The 18,273-nt window shown below is 48.5% G+C and overlaps 1 protein-coding gene and 1 non-coding gene across 5 annotated transcripts in view; both read right to left on the bottom strand.

Annotated features, from left to right (window-relative positions):
- Nucleotides 1–18,273, bottom strand: part of PIWIL1 (piwi like RNA-mediated gene silencing 1) — a 1,090,590-nt gene that overhangs the window by 620,234 nt on the left and 452,083 nt on the right. The gene's annotated exons all lie outside the window — the stretch shown is intronic.
- LOC134932255 (5S ribosomal RNA) lies at nt 17,135–17,253 on the bottom strand. The gene has a single exon (XR_010179287.1). It is a non-coding gene; the product is annotated as a 5S ribosomal RNA (ribosomal RNA).

Here is an 18,273-nt window from a genome sequence, read left to right as displayed (position 1 = left end):
TATATTCTGTGTAACATGTGTGTGTGTGTGTGTGTGTGTGTGTGTGTGTGTGTGTGTGTGTGTGTGTGTGTGTGTGTGTGTGTGTGTGTGTGAAGGAGGAAGCTGAGCAGCGCCAATTAGCGATAACAATTTGTACTAGTATATGGACCAGAATTACTAAAAACACTCCTAAAAAATACACTCCCTTTAATATACTTAGGGCGTCAGCTCACGTCTTAAGTATAAAACACTGGTAAGGTGTTTTAAAAGTAATCTCAGAAATGGTGGATAAGATACTTTAGAGCGACCAATGGTGTCAATTAATATCAAAATAGGAGGTTATAATTAAAAAAAAAATTAATCACAATAAAATTTGCACCAATAAAAGATATAACACAAAACCACAGAAAAAAATATTAAAAAATTGTACGATCATAGATAAAAAAAAAAATCAATACAAAAATATCACCAACATGAATAAAAATAAGAATTTACTTACCGATAATTCTATTTCTCATAGTCCGTAGTGGATGCTGGGAACTCCGTAAGGACCATGGGGATAGCGGCTCCGCAGGAGACTGGGCACAAAAGTAAAAGCTTTATGACTAGCTGGTGTGCACTGGCTCCTCCCCCCCATGACCCTCCTCCAAGCCTCAGTTAGGATACTGTGCCCGGACGAGCGTACATAATAAGGAAGGATCTTGAATCCCGGGTAAGACTCATACCAGCCACACCAATCACACCGTACAACTTGTGATCTGAACCCAGTTAACAGTATGATAAACGTAGGAGCCTCTGAAAAGATGGCTCACAACAATAAACAACCCGATTTTTGTAACAATAACTATATACAAGTATTGCAGACAATCCGCACTTGGGATGGGCGCCCAGCATCCACTACGGACTATGAGAAATAGAATTATCGGTAAGTAAATTCTTATTTTCTCTGACGTCCTAGTGGATGCTGGGAACTCCGTAAGGACCATGGGGATTATACCAAAGCTCCCAAACGGGCGGGAGAGTGCGGATGACTCTGCAGCACCGAATGAGAGAACTCCAGGTCCTCCTCAGCCAGGGTATCGAATTTGTAAAATTTAGCAAACGTGTTTGCCCCTGACCAAGTAGCTGCTCGGCAAAGTTGTAAAGCCGAGACCCCTCGGGCAGCCGCCCAAGATGAGCCCACCTTCCTTGTGGAATGGGCTTTTACAGATTTTGGCTGTGGCAGGCCTGCCACAGAATGTGCAAGCTGAATCGTACTACAAATCCAACGAGCAATCGTCTGCTTAGAAGCAGGAGCACCCAGCTTGTTGGGTGCATACAGGATAAACAGCGAGTCAGATTTTCTGACTCCAGCCGTCCTGGAAACATATATTTTCAGGGCCCTGACTACGTCCAGCAACTTGGAGTCCTCCAAGTCCCTAGTAGCCGCAGGCACCACAATAGGCTGGTTCATGTGAAACGCTGAAACCACCTTAGGGAGAAATTGAGGGCGAGTCCTCAGTTCTGCCCTGTCTGAATGAAAACTTAGGTAAGGCTTTTATATGATAAAGCCGCCAATTCTGAGACACACCTGGCTGAAGCCAGGGCTAACAGCATGACCACTTTCCATGTGAGATATTTTAATTCCACAGTGGTGAGTGGTTCAAACCAATGTGACTTTAGGAGACTCAACACTACATTGAGATCCCAAGGTGCCACTGGAGGCACAAAAGGAGGCTGTATATGCAGTACCCCTTTGACAAACGTCTGAACTTCAGGCACTGAAGCCAGTTCTTTTTGGAAGAATATTGACAGGGCCGAAATTTGAACCTTAATGGACCCTAATTTTAGGCCCATAGATAGTCCTGTTTGCAGGAAATGCAGGAAACGACCCAGTTGAAATTCCTCTGTAGGGGCCTTCTTGGCCTCACACCACGCAACATATTTTCGCCAAATGCGGTGATAATGTTTCGCGGTTACATCCTTCCTGGCCTTGATCAGGGTAGGGATGACTTCATCTGGAATGCCTTTTTCCTTCAGGATCCGGCGTTCAACCTCCATGCCGTCAAACGCAGCCGCGGTAAGTCTTGGAACAGACAAGGTCCCTGCTGGAGCAGGTCCTTTCTTAGAGGTAGAGGCCACGGGTCCTCCGTGAGCATCTCTTGAAGTTCCGGGTACCAAGTCCTCCTTGGCCAATCCGGAGCCACGAGTATAGTTCTTACTCCTCTCCTTCTTATGATTCTCAATACTTTGGGTATGAGAGGCAGAGGAGGGAACACATACACTGACTGGTACACCCACGGTGTTACCAGAGCGTCCACCGCTATCGCCTGAGGGTCCCTTGACCTGGCGCAATATCTGTCTAGTTTCTTGTTGAGACGAGACGCCATCATGTCCACCTTTGGTTTTTCCCAACGGTTTACAATCACGTGGAAGACTTCTGGGTGAAGTCCCCACTCCCCCGGGTGGAGGTCGTGTCTGCTGAGGAAGTCTGCTTCCCAGTTGTCCACTCCCGGAATGAACACCGCTGACAGTGCTGTCACATAATTTTCCGCCCAGCGAAGAATTCTTGCAGCTTCTGCCATTGCCCTCCTGCTTCTCGTGCCGCCCTGTCTGTTTACGTGGGCGACTGCCGTGATGTTGTCCGATTGGATCAATACCGACTGACCCTGAAGCAGAGGCCTTGCTTGACTTAGGGCATTGTAAATTGCCCTTAGTTCCAGGATATTTATGTGAAGAGACGTTTCCATGCTTGACCACAAGCCCTGGAAATTTCTTCCCTGTGTGACTGCTCCCCAGCCTCTCAGGCTGGCATCCGTGGTCACCAGAATCCAGTCCTGAATGCCGAATCTGCGGCCCTCTAGAAGATGAGCACTGTGCAACCACCACAGGAGAGACACCCTTGTCCTTGGAGATAGGGTTATCCGCTGATGCATCTGAAGATGCGATCCGGACCATTTGTCCAGCAGATCCCACTGAAAAGTTCTTGCATGGAATCTTCCGAATGGAATCGCTTCGTAAGAAGCCACCATCTTTCCCAGGACCCTTGTGCATTGATGCACTGACACTTGTCCTGGTTTCAGGAGGTTCCTGACTAGCTCGGATAACTCCCTGGCCTTCTCCTCCGGGAGAAACACCTTTTTCTGGACTGTGTCCAGAATCATCCCTAGGAACAGTAGACGTGTTGTTGGAATCAGCTGCGATTTTGGAATATTTAGAATCCACCCGTGCTGATGTAGCACTACCTGAGATAGTGCTACTCCGACCTCTAACTGTTCCCTGGACCTTGCCCTTATCAGGAGATCGTCCAAGTAAGGGATAATTAAGACGCCTTTTCTTCGAAGAAGAATCATCATTTCGGCCATTACCTTGGTAAAGACCCGTGGTGCCGTGGACAATCCAAACGGCAGCGTCTGAAACTGATGACAGTTTTGTACCACAAACCTGAGGTACCCTTGGTGAGAAGGGTAGATTGGGACATGGAGATAAGCATCTTTGATGTCCAGAGACACCATATAGTCCCCTTCTTCCAGGTTCGCTATCACTGCTCTGAGTGACTCCATCTTGAATTTGAACCTTTTTATGTAAGTGTTCAATGATTTCAGATTTAAAATCGGTCTCACCGAGCCGTCCGGCTTCGGTACCACAAACAGCGTGGAGTAATACCCCTTTCCCTGTTGTAGGAGGGGTACCTTGATTATCACCTGCTGGGAATACAGCTTGTGAATAGCTTCCAATACTGCCTCCCTGTCGGAGGGAGACGTGGGTAGAGCAGACTTCAGGAACCGGCGAGGGGGAGACGTCTCGAATTCCAATTTGTACCCCTGTGATACTACCTGCAGGATCCAGGGGTCCACTTGCGAGTGAGCCCACTGCGCGTTGAAATTTTTGAGACGGGCCCCCACCGTGCCTGAGTCCGCTTGTAAAGCCCCAGCGTCATGCTGAAGACTTGGCAGAAGCGGGGGAGGGCTTCTGATCCTGGGAAGAGGCTGCCTGCTGCAGTCTTTTTCCCCTTCCTCTGCCCCGGGGCAGAAATGAGTGGCCTTTTGCCCGCTTGCCCTTATGGGGACGAAAGGACTGAGTTTGAAAAGACGGTGTCTTTTTCTGCTGAGAGGTGACCTGGGGTAAAAAGGTGGATTTCCCAGCCGTCGCCGTGGCCACCAGGTCCGATAGACCGACCCCAAATAACTCCTCCCCTTTATACGGCAAAACTTCCATATGCCGTTTGGAATCCGCATCACCTGACCACTGTCGTGTCCATAAACTTCTTCTGGCAGAAATGGACAGCGCACTTACTCTTGATGCCAGGGTGCAAATATCCCTCTGTGCATCTCGCATATATAGTAATGCATCCTTTAAATGCTCTATAGTCAATAATATACTGTCCCTATCCAGGGTATCAATATTTTCAGTCAGGGAATCCGACCAAGCCACTCCAGCGCTGCACATCCAGGCTGAGGCGATTGCTGGTCGTAGTATAACACCAGTATGTGTGTATATACCCTTTAGGATATTTTCCAGCTTTCTATCAGCTGGTTCCTTGAGGGCGGCCGTATCAGGAGACAACAACGCCACTTGTTTTGATAAGCGTGTGAGCGCCTTATCTACCCTAGGGGGTGTTTCCCAACGCGCCCTAACCTCTGGCGGGAAAGGGTATAATGCCAATAATTTATTAGAAATCAGCAGTTTTTTTATCGGGGGAAACCCACGCTTTGTCACACACCTCATTTAATTCATCTGATTCAGGAAAAACTATGGGTAGTTTTTTCACACCCCACATAATACCCCTTTTTGTGGTACTTGTAGTATCAGAAATGTTCAAAGCCTCCTTCACTGCCGTGATCATGTAACGTGTGGCCCTACTGGACATTACGTTTGTCTCGTCACCGTCGACGCTGGAGTCAGTATCCGTGTCTGGGTCTGTGTCGACCATCTGAGGTAACGGGCGCTTTAGAGCCCCTGACGGTGTTTGAGACGCCTGGACAGGCACTAACTGATTTGCCGGCTGTCTCATGTCGTCAACAGTTTTTTGCAAAGTGCTGACACTGTCACGTAATTCCTTCCATACGACCATCCAGTCAGGTGTCGACTCCCTAGGGGGTGACATCACTATTACAGGCAATTGCTCCGCCTCCACATCATTTTCCTCCTCATACATGTCGACACAATCGTACCGACACCCAGCACACACACAGGGAATGCTCTGATAGAGGACAGGACCCCACGAGCCCTTTGGGGAGACAGAGGGAGAGTTTGCCAGCACACACCAGAGCGCTATATATACACAGGGATAACCTTATATAAGTGTTTCTCCCTTCTATAGCTGCTGTATTTGTATTATCTGCCAATTAGTGCCCCCCCTCTCTTGTTTTACCCTGATTCTGTAGCAGGACTGCAGGGGAGAGTCAGGGAGCCGTCCTTCCAGCGGAGCTGTGAGGGAAAATGGCGCTTGTGTGCTGAGGAGATAGGCTCCGCCCCCTTTTCGGCGGCCTTTTCTCCCGCTTTTTTTAGGAAAACTGGCAGGGGTTAAATGCATCCATATAGCCCAGGAGCTATATGTGAAGCATTTCTTTAGCCATATAAGGTTTAAAACGTGTTTTATTGCGCCTCAGGGCGCTCCCCCCCAGCGCCCTGCACCCTCAGTGACCGGAGTGTGAAGTGTGCTGAGAGCAATGGCGCACAGCTGCAGTGCTGTGCGCTACCTTATTGAAGACAGGAACGTCTTCTGCCGCCGATTTTTCCGGACCTCTTCGCTCTTCTGGCTCTGTAAGGGGGCCGGCGGCGCGGCTCCGGGACCCATCCAAGCTGAGCCTGTGATCGTCCCTCTGGAGCTAATGTCCAGTAGCCAAGAAGCCCAATCCACTCTGCATGCAGGTGAGTTCGCTTCTTCTCCCCTTAGTCCCACGATGCAGTGAGCTTGTTGCCAGCAGGTCTCACTGAAAATAAAAAAAACTATTTAAACTTTTACTCTAAGCAGCTCAGGAGAGCTACCTAGCATGCACCCTTCTCGGCCGGGCACAAAAATCTAACTGAGGCTTGGAGGAGGGTCATGGGGGGAGGAGCCAGTGCACACCAGCTAGTCATAAAGCTTTTACTTTTGTGCCCAGTCTCCTGCGGAGCCGCTATCCCCATGGTCCTTACGGAGTTCCCAGCATCCACTAGGACGTCAGAGAAAATAAGAATTTACTCACCGGTAATTCTATTTCTCGTAGTCCGCAGTGGATGCTGGGAACTCCGTAAGGACCATGGGGAATAGACGGGCTCCGCAGGAGACTGAGCACTCTAAAAGAAAGATTAGGTACTATCTGGTGTGCACTGGCTCCTCCCTCTATGCCCCTCCTCCAGACCTCAGTTAAGGAAACTGTGCCCGGAAGAGCTGACACAACAAGGAAAGGATTTGGAATCCAGGGTAAGACTCATACCAGCCACACCAATCACACTGTACAACTTGTGATAACCATACCCAGTTAACAGTATGAACAACAACTGAGCCTCCTTTTACGGATGGCTCATAACAATAACCCTTTAGTTAAGCAATAACTATATACATGTATTGCAGAGAGTCCGCACTTGGGACGGGCGCCCAGCATCCACTACGGACTACGAGAAATAGAATTACCGGTGAGTAAATTCTTATTTTCTCTGACGTCCTAGTGGATGCTGGGAACTCCGTAAGGACCATGGGGATTATACCAAAGCTCCCAAACGGGCGGGAGAGTGCGGATGACTCTGCAGCACCGCATGAGCAAACTCAAGGTCCTCCTCAGCCAGGGTATCAAACTTGTAGAACTTAGCAAACGTGTTTGACCCCGACCAAGTAGCAGCTCGGCAAAGCTGTAAAGCCGAGACCCCTTGGGCAGCCGCCCAAGAAGAGCCCACCTTCCTTGTGGAATGGGCTTTCACCGATTTTGGATGCGGCAATCCAGCCGCAGAGTGAACCAGCTGAATCGTGCTATAGATCCAGCGAGCAATAGTCTGCTTCGAAGCAGGAGCGCCAACCTTGTTGGCTGCATACAGAATAAACAGCGAGTCAGACTTTCTGACTCCCGCCGTACTGGAAACATAAATTTTCAAAGCCCGGACTACGTCCAGCAACTTGGAATCCTCCAAGTCCCTAGTAGCCGCAGGCACCACAATAGGCTGGTTCAAATGAAACGATGATACCACCCTAGGGAGAAATTGGGAACGGGTCCTCAATTCTGCCCTGTCCATATGGAAGATCAGATAAGGGATTTTACATGACAAAACCGCCAATTCTGACACACGCCTAGCCGAAGCTAAGGCCAATAGCATGACCACTTTCCACGTCAGATATTTTAGCTCCACGGTCTTAAGTGGCTCAAACCAGTGGGATTTCAGGAAATCCAACACAACGTTAAGATCCCAAGGTGCCACCGGTGGCACAAAAGGAGGCTGAATATGCAGCACCCCCGGCACAACGTCTGAACTTCAGACAGTGAAGCCAGTTCTTTTTGAGAGAAAATGGATAGGGCCGAAATCTTGACCTTTATGGATCCTAATTTTAGGCCCATAGTCACTCCTGACTGTAGGAAGTGCAGGAATCGACCCCGCTGGAATTCCTCTGTAGGGCCTTCCCGGCCTCACACCAAGCAACCTATTTTCGCTATATACAGTGAAAAAGTCTTGCTGTCACGTCTTTCCTAGCCTTTATCAGCGTAGGAATAACTGCATCCGGAATGCCCTTTTCCGCTAGGATCCGGCATTCAACCGCTATGCCGTCAAATGCAGCCGCGGTAAGTCTTGGAACAGACAGGGCCCCTGTTGCAACATGTCCTGTCTGACAGGCAGAAGCCCTGAGTCCTCTGAGAGCATTTCTTGCAGCTCCGGGTACCGAGTCCTTCTTGGCCAATTCGGAGCAAAGAATATTGTTCTCACTCCTCCTTTTATTACAATTCTCAGCCCTTGGGTATGAGAGGAAGAGGAGGGAATACATAGACCGACTGGAACACACACGGTGTTACTAGTGCGACCACAGCTATCACCTGAGGGTCCCTTGACCCGGCTTACAACCTTTTTTTTTTTTTAGCTTTTTATTGAGGTGGGACGCCATCTAGTCCACCTGAGGCAGTTCCCATCACTTTGCAAACTGCGTGAAGACTTCCTGATGTAGTCCTCACTTTCCCGGGTGGAGGTCGTGCCTGCTGAGGAAGTCTGCTTCCCAGTTGTCCACTCCCGGAATGAACACTGCTGACAGTGCGCTTACTTGATTCTCCGCCCAGCGAAGAATTCTGGTGGCTTCTACCCTCGCCACCCTGCTCCTTGTGCCGCCTTGGCGGTTTACATGAACCCCTGCGGTCTGACTGGATCAGAACCGGTTGGTCGCGAAGCAGGATCTTCGCTTGACTTAGGGCGTTGTATATGGCCCTTAGTTCCAGGATATTGATGTGAAGGCAAGTCTGTTGACTTGACCACAGACCTTGGAAATTTCTTCCGTGTAACTGCCCCCCACCCTCGGAGGCTTGCATCCGTGGTCACCAGGATCCAGTCCTTAATGCCGAATCTGTGGCCCTCTAGAAGGTGAGCACTCTGCAGCCACCACAGGAGAGACACCCTGGCCCTGGGGGATAGGGTGATTAACCGATGCATCTGAAGAGGTGATCCGGACCACTTGTCCAGTAAGTCCCATTGGAAGGTCCTCGCATGGAACCTGCCTAAGGGGATGGCCTCGTATGATGCCACCATCCTTCCCAGGGCTCGAGTGCAGTGATGCACTGACACCTGTTTTGGTTTTAATAGATTCCTGACAAGTGTCATGAGCTCCTGAGCTCTCTCTATCGGGGGATAAACCCTTTTCTGGACTGTGTCTAGGATCGTGCCTAGGAGAGGCAGATGAGCTGTAGGAACCAACTGCGACTTTGGAATATATAGAATCCAGCCGTGTTGCCGTTACACTTCCAGAGAAAGTGATACGCTGTTCAGCAACTGCTCTCTTGATCTCGCTTTCATGAGGAGATCGTCCAAGTACGTGATAATAGTGACACCTTGCTTCCGCAGGAGCACAATCATATCCGCCATTACCTTGGTTATGACAATCCCGTACCGCAATTCTGAGGTACGCCTAATGAGGTGGATAAATGGGGACATGAAGGTATGCATCCCTTATAACCCGATTCACGATAAAGTCTCCCTCTTTTTAGGCTTGCCCTGACCGCTCTTAGCAATTCCATCTTGAACTTGAACCTTCTCAGGTATATTTTCAGGGATTTTTAATTCAATATGGGTCTGACCGAACCGTCTGGTTTCGGGATTACAAAATGGTCGAATAATAACACCCTCTTGTTGAAGGAGGGGACCCTTGACCACCACCTGTTGAAGATACAATTTACGAATTGCAGTTAACACTGGCTCCCTCTCTTGGGGGGAAGCCCGCCGGGTCCTCGGTGAGGGGGCATCTTCTCACAGTCCAGCTTGTATCCCTGCGATACAATTTCTATTGCCCAGGGATCTAACAGGGAGTGAACCCACTTGTGGCTGAACTTACGAAGGCGTGTCCCCACCGGGCCTAGCTCCGCCTGTGGAGCCCCAGCGACATGCGGTGGATTTTTGTAGAGGCCGGGGAGGACTTCTGTTCCTGGGGACTAGCTGTGTTGTACAGCTTCTTTCCTCTGCCCCCGGCTCTGACAAGAAAGGACGCACCTCAGACTTTCTTGTTTCTTTATTCGAAAAGCTGCAATTAATAATGTCGTGCTTTCCTAGGCTGTGCAGGAATATAAGGCAAAATATCAAAATTACCAGCTATAGCTGTGGAGACCAGGCCCGAGAACCTTTCTCCACACAATCCTCAGCCTTCCATATGCCTCTTAAGTCGGCATCATCTGTCCAATGTATATTCTACAGGACACGTCAAGCAGAAATCGACATAGCTTTTGTCTCTAGGACCCAGTATACTCATGTCCCTTTGGGCAAGCTTTATAATTATATATCTATCACTTAAGACAGCATCTTAAAATATTTATATGCATACTAGGGTCTCAATCTCTGCTGATAAGGTACCTGTCCACGCTGCCACAGCGCTATAAGCCCATGCCGACACAATCGCCGGTCTGGGTAGTATACTAGAATGTGCACACTATCTGCAGGATCCCTGAGAATAGCTAGTGCAAACAGGACACCCAAGGGGAAGATTCTCAACACATCCTGGCCCTAGTGGGGAAAGGATACAGCCTGAGAAATCTCTTGTGGGAAGCTGCCGTCTCTTGTCTGGAGATTCCCGCTCTTTTTCCTCATGAGAGGAGGGAAATTTACCTCAGCATTCTTCCCCTTAAACATGTGTACTCTCGTGTCAGGGACAGATGAGTCATCAGTGATATGCAAATCATCTTTTATTTCAATATTCATATATTGAATACCTTCTAGCCATCTTGGCTGTAACTTTGCATTATCGTAGTCGACAGTGGAGTTAAACTCCGTGTCGATACCAGTGTTTGTTATTTTGGATAGTGAGCATTGTGAGACTCTGAAGGTCTCTGTGACATAGGGACAGACATGGGTAGATTTCCTGTCTGTTCCCTAACCATTTGTGCAATAAATTCACCTTAGCACTTACACATATCCAAACAGGTGTCGGCGTTGTCGACGGAGACACCCTCTCACACACATATCCGCTCTATCACCTCCTTAGAGGAGCCTTTTACCTCAGACATGTCGACACACGCGTACCGACACACCACACACACAGGGGATGCTCTATTTGAGGACAGTTCCCCCACAAGGCCCTTTGGAGAGACAGTGAGAGAGTATGCCAGCACACACCACAGCGCTATATAACACAGGGATTACACTACAACTCAGTGTTTACCCAGTAGCTACTGTATATACAATTTTTGCGCCTAAATTTATGTGCCCCCCCCCCCCCCCTCTCTCTTTTCACCCTTTGTGTACCAGGATACTGCAGGGGAGAGCCTGGGGAGCTTCCTTCCAGCGGAGCTGTGAAGAGAAAATGGCGCTGGTGTGCTGAGGAAGAAGGCCCCGCCCCCTCAGCGGCGGGCTTCTGTCCTGTTTCTGACTAAAAATGGCGGGGGTTTTACACATATACAGTCACAAACTGTATTATGTGTATTTTTATGCCAAAGGTATTTTATTGCTGCCCAGGGCGCCCCCCCCCCCCCTGCACCCTACAGTGACCGGAGTGTGTGGTGTGCTGTGGGAGCAATGGCGCACAGCTGCGGTGCTATGCGCTACCTTAATGTAGACAGAAGTCTTCTGCCGCCGATTTCATCGCTTCTCTTCTGTCTTCTGGCTCTGCAAGGGGTACGGCGGCGCGGCTCCGGGAACGGACGATCGAGGTCAGGCCCTGTGTTCGAACCCTCTGGAGCTAATGGTGTCCAGTAACCTAAGAAGCACAAGCTAGCTGCAAGCAGGTAGGTTTGCTTCTCTCCCCTCAGTCCCAAGTAGCAGTGAGTCTGTTGCCAGCAGATCTCACTTAAAATAAAAAACCTAACAAATACTTTCTTTCTAGCAAGCTCAGGACAGCCCACTTGGAGCACCCAGCTCTGGCCGGGCAGATTCTAACTGAGGTCTGGAGGAGGGGCATAGAGGGAGGAGCCAGTGCACACCAGATAGTACCTAATCTTTCTTTTAGAGTGCCCAGTCTCCTGCGGAGCCCATCTATTCCCCATGGTCCTTACGGAGTTCCCAGCATCCACTAGGACGTCAGAGAAAGTTTGTTAAAAAACGTAAATGGTATAGCATACGAGGACTCAATTTAAAAATGATATAATATCGATTAATAAGACCAACTTTAGGTAAAAAATCAATATCTTAACTTAAGAGAAGGTAGTTATCCCCAACGCGTTTCGTCCTATCTGGACTTCCTCAGGGGGCTCAAGTTGAGATATTGATTTTTTACCTAAAGTTGGTCTTATTAATCGATATTATATCATTTTTAAATTGAGTCCTCGTATGCTATACCATATACGTTTTTTAACAAATTTTTATACATGTTGGTAAAATTTTTGTATTGACTTTTTTTTTTATCTCTGATCGTACATTTTTTAAATATTTTTTTCTGTGGTTTTGTGTTATATCTTTTATTGGTGCAAATTTTTACTTTTATTGTGATTAAAATTTTTTTTAATTATAACCTCCTATTTTGATATTAATTGACACCATTGGTCGCTCTAAAGTATCTTATCCACCATTTCTGATATATATATATATATATATATATATATAAATTAGGCTTTTGGTTACCAACCGGTAAATCTTTTTCTCGTAGTCCATAGAGGATGCTGGGGTCCACATTAGTACCAAGGGGTATAGACGGTCCACCAGGAGCCATTGGCACTTTAAGAGTTTGAGAGTGTGGGCTGGCTCTTTCGTCTATGCCCCTCCTACCAGACTCAGTCTAGAAACAGTGACCGAGGAGACAGACATCTTCGAGAAAAGGATTTAACAGATAGAAGTGAGATTCATACCAGCTCACACATACAAAGCACATTAAGCTAATTTGCTTGAAACTCTGAGCAACTGCTGAAACATTACTTACCAAGTAACAATGCAGTACTTAACTAAACCGAAGTTGTACTGAACCAAATAACATTTGCAGGAAAACAAAGCGCTCGGCGGGCGCCCAGCATCCTCTACGGACTACGAGAAAAGGATTTACCGGTAGGTAACCAAAATCCTATTTTCTCTTACGTCCTAGAGGATGCTGGGGTCCACATTAGTACCATGGGGATGTAGCAAAGCTCCCAGAACGGGAGGGAGAATGCGGAGGCTTGCAGAACTGACTGACTAAATTTAAGATCCTCAGAGGCCAAAGTATCGAACTTGTAAAACTTTGCAATTGTGTTCGACCCAGACCAAGTTGCCGCTCGGCAACGTTGCAATGCCGAGACACCCCAGGCAGCTGCCCAGGAAGACCCCACCTTACGTGCAGAGTGGGCCTTAGCAGATTTTGGACACGGCAGTCCTGCCGTGGAATAAGCGTGCTGGATAGTGAACCTAATCCAGCGAGAAATAAAGAAAGCAAGTTGGAGGCTGCGCTAAGTTTGTACGATATAACAACAATAGTAGTTTGTCTGATACAGGTTGAGTATCCCTTATCCAAAATGCTTGGGACCAGAGGTATTTTGGATATCGGATTTTTCCGTATTTTGGAATAATTGCATACAATATCAGGATTTTGGTACTTACCGATAAATCCCTTTCTCCGATTCCACAGGGGCCACTGGAGTGTAGTTACAATGGGGAGATAGTAGGTGGTATTGGTAGCTGGCACTTTAAAAATTCTCACACTGTGGCTAGCTCCTCCCCTACTATCTCCCCTCCAAGCCAGTCTACGTTAAACTGTGCCCGAGGAGAGCTGTAATAAACAAACCGTAAGGTAGAGGAGGTTAACGACGCCCTGTAAACCAGGCGAACACAAACTAAACCTGGAACAGAACCTGACAAAAAACCAGGCTAGCCTGAACCCAACAAGCAGTCATATGGTGATCTGCAATCGTTAATCAAACAAAAATCAGGAGAAACAGCGCTGGGCGGGCGTCCAGTGGCCCCTGTGGAATCGGAGAAAGGGATTTATCGGTAAGTACCAAAATCCTGATTTCTCCTTCATCCACTAGGGGCCACTGGAGTGTAGTTACAATGGGGACGTCCCAGAGCTCCCAAAAAACGGGTGGGAAAGCGCTGAGAGTCCTGTAAAAACTGCTCGGCCAAACAGTGAAGCAGAGGCCGTAAAAGTGTCAAACTTGTAGAATTTGACAAAACGAATGTCGGTTTGACCAAGTAGCCGCCCGACAAAATATTCATGGAGACCCCGCGGGCGGCTGCCCACGAAGGTCTTACAATGCGCGTAAAGCGCGCTGAAATGGAAAACGGAGGTTCCCTAGTAACCGCCAAGAAGACTGTCTGATGATCAGATGTATCCAACTGTCCAGCATATGCTGGGGCCCCGGCTATTTAGTACGGGAGCATCGTCCAGAGCAAGGAAGAAAAAACACTTCATCGAATAGCCTGAGACCTCTGTAGAGAGAGTTGACGAGCCCTGACAACATTCAGAGAGGATTGAAAACCACTAGTGTCAGATTTATATGAAAAATGGACCTCCCCTCTGGAAGAAACGACCGCTGAGGCCGAAGCCGAGCCCGGGGAGTTGCCAATAGAGTACTCCCTGAACAAGAGGCCGAACTTACGGCCGCTAGGCTAATCTCATTTGGAAGAAAAGCGAAAAAAGGCAGAGACCTAAAATTCCGGTCAGTGTGGTTTGAAGCGCAGCGGAGCAAAAAACCTCCCAGAGAAACCAAAGATGAATGGTAACTGGAAGAAGGGGGAAAAACCCCTTTTATCTTCATTATGTTCCATAAAGTTTTCCCAAAGTGGCAAAAGCGAGAAGAGGTAATAGACTTCTGAAATCGGAGCCCAGTAGGCCTAACCGAACTAGGGAACTCCTCCCTTCTGAGGTCTCGTGAACAGTCACACGGGTAACCGAAACCAGTGTAAAATTGAACAAGGAGAAAAAAGGAGCCTGTTGAAGTAGACAGTCCAGTCGAGGTAGGAGCCAAGGCTCCTCTACTGACAACAGGCGTATCTGTATCTTCAAGTCATGCGTGGCCCAACCAGCGCCACCGAGAGGACTAGCACGCATAATCCCCTCCTGTGTTACTGAACATGAAGTAGAAATAGAAAAGGGGGCAGGATAGAATAACCAGAAAACTCCCCGGAGCCCTGAGGGCCTCCACGGCTACTGCCGTCCGAGAATAATAAAGGGTTAAAGAGTCAGTCAGAACGCCCTGAGGTCGATCCGAAATCTCCGCCCACAGCGGACCAGCTGACAAAACTCCGGGGCATGTTCCCTCACCCAGGAGTCTGACCTGGTGGCTTGATCTGGAAACAAGATTGTTGTCCCCCGTTCCGAGAGGAATGGAGGCGACCACTCATTACGTCGCAACTTGACTGAAGAAATAGAGTCTCTGGTGCCGAGGAATGAAAAAACCTCTGACGGACCGTGTTGAGAAACGTCTATGCGGAGCATAAATTGGATCTGTGTCGAATCAGAAGCTCGTGGATCCTCCGGATATTCAGAAGCCACCTAATGTACAGAGTGGGATAGTAGCAGTAAATTGTCCCATTAGGGAACCAACGTCACCCACTGCCCTTGAAAAAGAGTTATTCTGTTATCTTCCTAAACTCTGTGGGAGCGGAAGAGAGAAGAGTAAAGGACTTACAGTGAAAATGAGAATCCTGTTAAGGGGGAATCTGAGAAAAGCCTGTCCAACGGAAATCAGTAAACAGGCATCTCTGAAGACAAGGGACACGTAAAACTCCCTTTCTTGTTTAAACTAGCAATCACAGACTAAAAGGATTGTAAGGCCAGAATAGGCCTGTCCGAGCCACTTGGCTTCGGAACGTGAAAAGAAAACAAAGGCCTGAGAACTGTCCTAATTCAAATGATATGTGAAAAACAGGGATCAACACCCTTTGCGGTTAGAAACCTATGGAGCGCAGCCTGCAGTATGACTCTTGTCATCGTAAATCAGCCGACCCATGCCGAGGGACTCCTGAGACGGTTGTAACCGCCCAAGCCTTCTCCCATCGACCTGCGCCTACCCTGGGACCCTGCAGGTGTAATGGGTGTATAGGATGACATAAAATCAGACTGGACTGAGGATGTTGAACCTCTGCTTCAGCCTTTTTACCCTGAGAACCCCTGGCGACGAAGATATCACCCGTGTGGAGTCAAAAACCTGAAAGGGCACGAAAAAATCTAAAGGGAAGACCAGTAAAGGTTTGTCTTTTGGAGCTGGGGCAGTAGTAGGAGAAATCAAAGTGGACCTACCTCCATTGGTTCAAGAAATCCTGCAGAAAGTTCCTTCCCCAGAACCATCTGCCCCGTAGGATTTCATGTTTACTTGTCACTGTCGCAGCCCCAGAGGTCGTCGGGTTAAGACAGCCCAAGCGAAGATGCAGGGTCCGAGTCTGTAGACATGGAGACCTCCAAGGAACATAAAGCAGAATCGTGATTCTGACCTGTATCAAAGTATCAATTGATCCTGATGCGAAGCATCCTGTAACCTAGAGGACAATTGTTCCCCAACCTACCTGCTCCGGATACGGTAGAACCATGCTGCCGCATATGTCGATGGATCCCTGAGCAAGGTTGCCTCAGGAAAACGGCGGCTTGATGGACCGGCGATACACCGAGGTGTATACCCTAGAGAGGTTCTGATACCATCTCCTGCCATCTGCGGGGAAAAGATAGGAAAACAAACCTTGTTTGATACCTGATATTGTGTATTCGGGTGTCTGTCGGCCGCCTACCGGAGCCTGCCCAGCTCATCCGAAACTGAACCAGTCGCTGTCATTTTCGTCAATGGCGTGGAACCCTGATGGACTTGACGTGTCCTCCTCCTTTACCTGCAGTATCAGATGAACTGCTGTATTATGTACCTGTATATTCTGAGACACTGGTTCAGATCCACAGAAAACAGACATCAGTAATGCATGGAATGTTAGCAAAGTTTCTTTTTGGAAAGGTGTGTTTGGTCCCGCTGTGATTTGATCCTGTGACCTTGGAAACCAAAGTCCAAGGGCTTACCTGATGAGCTATTGTCTGGTTAATAGTGACATTACCTGCATCATTGATCAAACAGGGGTGTGCAGGTGCGTGGAGGGCGGAGCAGATGGCTCCGCCGCATACTTCACACCTAAGAGGGAATTCTTCGACTATCCCAGGAGAGACAAACGAAAGGAGAAAAGGTGGGTTAAATAAACAGAGCCCTACGTAAGGTCTGCACTATAATGTGTAGTGACCGATACGATTAAAATAAACTTTCTGGAGCAGCGGAGACCTGAACCAGCAACGCTGCGCTGTGGGACAGGAGTCTTAGCCCTAGGCTATAGGAGTTCTCCTTAAAGTTTTGTTTGGATTCAAACCCCTGTTCAGATACCCGCTACTAGCGTACTGAGCCGCAGCGCTATTTGTCTGATGCCTTACACGCATTCCACAATTACAAAATAGCATTAGTAACTAGTGACAACAAGGAATAATAAAAGGAAGGCAACACCCCGCCCTGTATTTAGTGTACCGCTAATTAAGGTGCACCAGATGTTTCTCTGAGGTTCCGCTGGCTTTTCAAAATGGTGACCAGCCTGTGAGAAAGATGGGGGAAAATGTTATGTGCAAGATGTTGTTATTAGAAAACATTGCGGAAGTAGCCTACAGCACCTGGTATTCCCAGGCGGTCTCCCATCCAAGTACTAACCAGGCCTGACCCTGCTTAGTTTCCGAGATCAGACGAGATCGGGCGTGTTCAGGGTGGTGTGGCCGTAGGCTTTTATCCCCTATATCTGGTATTTTATGGATTTATCTATATACATACCTACACGCACTTAAATATATATATCTATATATATATACATGCACAAACATAACTATATATGTATATATACACACACACCGTAGGTAAATAAATACTGCACAGTAGATCCTTTTAATTATTATTGAGCTGAGTCCCAGCTACTGTAATAGAGCAGGTTCCCTGATTTGCAAGTAGGGAAATGCTGGGTATAGAGGACTCTACTGCAGGAGGAATGTATCTATATTTCAGCAGCCTGAAGTATCGAAAAGTTACAAATCCCAGAGCTGTTGCCTAGCGACGGGGAGACCTGGGAGCCCGCTGAGTAAAGCGGGTTAACTGTTAATATACCTGGGACTTTATTTGTATTTGTCTCTGAGTATGCAAGATTAGCCCACTGGGCTATAGGAGACACTGCAAATATGAAGCCAGGTCTGTGCAGGGAGGAAATGGCCGCCAGAGTGAAACTCCTCTGGGCTATGCGATAAAATCTATATAGTGGATAACTGGATTAGTGCTGAGCCACTCTGACTATATCACATTCTCCTCAGCACCATGTGCATTAAACTCACATAAATGCCTATTACACTATAACAGTGGCCGGGGAGCGGAGAATGCTGAGCCCGCTGTACAGAGCAGGAGTTAGCTCCGCCCCCCGGCTATGGCGCCTTATTGCAAAACTAAGCGGGAAGCGAGCTGTACCCTCCGCTGGGCCTGCGAGTCACCGCCGGGGAGCGCTGAGCGCTGAGCCCGCTATACAGCGCTAGTAGAGCCCTGTATCTGCTAGCCGCCGCCGGGGAGTGTTGCGCTGAACAGAGCGCGAGTCGCCGCCTGGGAGCAGGGAGCGCTGAGCTCGCTCTACAGAGCGGGACTTAGCTCCGCCCCCTCCGTACAAGGCGCCAAATTTAAACATTGCTTTGCGCTCGAGCGGGATCCCTGTGCCGGCTCTGTGAGTCGCGCTGAGTGGGGATCTGTGCGGGGGGTGCGGGGAGCTGGG

This window comes from Pseudophryne corroboree, chromosome 1 (genome assembly GCF_028390025.1).
Source record: "Pseudophryne corroboree isolate aPseCor3 chromosome 1, aPseCor3.hap2, whole genome shotgun sequence".
Lineage (NCBI taxonomy): Eukaryota > Metazoa > Chordata > Amphibia > Anura > Myobatrachidae > Pseudophryne > Pseudophryne corroboree.
This window is presented reverse-complemented; position numbering and strand designations above follow the sequence as displayed.